The sequence below is a fragment of the Siphateles boraxobius genome, unplaced genomic scaffold (assembly GCF_051911475.1).
Source record: "Siphateles boraxobius isolate OS27281-9 unplaced genomic scaffold, OSU_SipBor_1 43, whole genome shotgun sequence".
NCBI classification, from domain to species: domain Eukaryota; kingdom Metazoa; phylum Chordata; class Actinopteri; order Cypriniformes; family Leuciscidae; genus Siphateles; species Siphateles boraxobius.
Genome location: NW_027509064.1, coordinates 3,693,793 through 3,696,822, shown reverse-complemented (window position 1 = coordinate 3,696,822; position 3,030 = coordinate 3,693,793).

The window sequence follows — 3,030 nt, the reverse complement described above, 5'->3', positions numbered from 1 at the left end:
AACGCTCATCTAACTTGCTTTTTATTTGCGTTCCCTGCTCATCATGTGGCCAGCTAGTGATGAGTCTGGCCACAGCACGAGTCACAACCTCAATGAGCTCCTCATAAGCATGACCGTGAACCGGCGAGTCTAGTTCACGATCATCCGCCTCGATGCTGAGCACCTATATATATATATATATATATATATATATATATTAGTGCTGTCAAACGATTAAAATATTTAATCGCGATTAATCGCATTAATGCCATAGTTAACTCGCGATTAATCGCACATTTTTATCTATTCTAAATGTCCCTTGATTTCTATTTGTCTCATTATTTTTTCTAATTTTAATGCTCTTATCAACATGGAAAAGTGGATCAGCAGTAAGTTTGTTCTTAGCTGTGGTATCCATGTGCTTCTGTCTGAAGTCATCCATTGTAGAGCTTAGATCGGGCCCAAAAAATCAAGCCTGACCCGAGCCCGTGCGCATTGTGTCCGAGCCCGGCCCGACACATAAACTGTAATTATGAGCCCGAGCCCGATTTAAACCCGTCCATAGATTTAAACCCGTCCATAGCTATCCGGTGTGATGTTGTAGTTTTTCTAACGTTACTAGTTGTTGCAACAGCATGTGAAAAAAATACAAAGTTTGCTAGGCCAAAAAGAGCGTTAATCTCGCGATAAAAAAATTGACGCCGTTAAAATGTGTTTGCGTTAACGCCGTTAATAACGCGTTTAACGCACAGCACTAATATATATATATATATATATATATATATATATATATATATATATACATATATATTTATATAACTCTTTCACAGACAAACAACACCAAATAGAACGAACAATAACAGAGAGCGCTTGCTGAAGAGCGAAAGCCAATGTGTGTGTGCCGGCGTCACTTATATGACATCCGGTTATGCCGTCACATGTTACGTCATGACGCAACACCAATCAGGATTGGAATAAGTTTTATTCATACTTCAGAGGCGCACGCTTAGGGAGCGTCCCCAAAGAGTCGTTTCCAACGAAGCAGTTCGAGTTCCCTCGGAAGGGAACTAATAACTAACCTAAGTTAGTTATGAGCTCTTGCGGTGTATATTTGCTCTTAAACTTTGTTGAAGCTTTATACATCGGTCTTCGTCTGTCAGCCTGCAAACACCCCGTGGCAATAAATATATATTTATTGTATATACAGTTGTGCTCAAAATTATTCATACCCTCGGTAAATACGTTTTAAATTCTTATTCACAAATAAAAGGTTAGATTTGTGTAATTTTTTTATATATAAGATCAAAAGGATTACTGTTGCAGATTTATTTTCACAGCCTTCCTGATCATATTTACTAAGAGTATGAATAATTTTGAGCACACACACACACACACACACACACACACACACACACACACACACACACACACACACACACACACACACAAACACACACACACACACACACACACACACACACACACACACACCCTATATATAGAGAGAGAGAGACTCCAGACAATGATTTCAAATTATATATATATATATATATATATATATATATATTAGTGCTGTGCGTTAAACGCGTTATTAACGGCGTTAACGCAAACACATTTTAACGGCGTCAATTTTTTTATCGCGAGATTAACGCTCTTTTTGGCCTAGCAAACTTTGTATTTTTTTCACATGCTGTTGCAACAACTAGTAACGTTAGAAAAACTACAACATCACACCGGATAGCTAGACCGGAAACAAAACAACAGGCACGCCGCACGTACTTGTTTGGGCTTACGCGCCGGCCAAAGAGTAGTAGGCTAACGGTACGTTTTGAGTGGATGGCGCGAGCGCGAGACGCCGATCTAGAGACGTGCACTCTCAACGCAATAGAGTGCGGCGCGGGACTAGATTTGATGGCCGAGTGCGAGGGCGGGCTCGAGCGGTAATGCACTCACTCTGTGTGCGGATACGGGAGAATAAAACGATTCGCGGGACTCCCGCAAACTAGAAATATCTATGAATAAAACATAAAAACGAATACATTTTTATTCATATGTTGCAGAAAAGCAACAAGAACAACTAAAACAAAATAGAAACGATTTACAGGCCAGAGTTTCTTTTTATAACATGTTTGCAGCGTTGAGGGATGTAGCCAATCACAGACATATGTGTTGATTTCTTGAACCCAATGGCCAATCAGAAGCATTTAAAATAGACTCCCCTCACCGCTCAAAACAGACTTTTTGTTCAGTGCTGAATTCTGTAAGCTGGCAAATCCTCAAATTATAACAAACAAAGTGTATATATTATGAAAGATGCATTGTGCAGTCAGCTTCACTGATAATAACAGATGTGTGAGATTGCGATGAACTGATGTCAGCTTTTTAGGAATTATTAAGGGAGCGCACTTTGCGCGCATTCAGTCATGCCAAACCATGCACTCAGTAGCCTGCTTGCTTTTATTTTATAACAGTGGTTTGTGTGTTAATGCTTTAATAACAAATAATTTATCAGGAGCATTTATGCTGATGTGTATGGTGGCGACACGTAGGCGAAAGTATTTGGAGGTAGCCTACAAAAAAAAGAGTGTATTTGCGGGCGGGAGCGGGACAAAAATGTTGCGGGCGGGAGAAAGTAACATAGAAAATAGTTGAGAACGTCAGTTATAACGACCCACGTATGAAAAAAATGGACGGGTTTAAATCGGGCTCGGGCTCATAATTACAGTTTATGTGTCGGGCCGGGCTCGGACACAATGCGCACGGGCTCGGGTCAGGCTTGATTTTTTGGGCCCGATCTAAGCTCTACAATGGATGACTTCAGACAGAAGCACATGGATACCACAGCTAAGAACAAACTTACTGCCTATCCACTTTTCCATGTTGATAAGAGCATTAAAATTAGAAAAAATAATGAGACAAATAGAAATCAAGGGACATTTAGAATAGATAAAAATGTGCGATTAATCGCGAGTTAACTATGGCATTAATGTGATTAATCGCGATTAAATATTTTAATCGTTTGACAGCACTAATATATATACATTGTCTGGA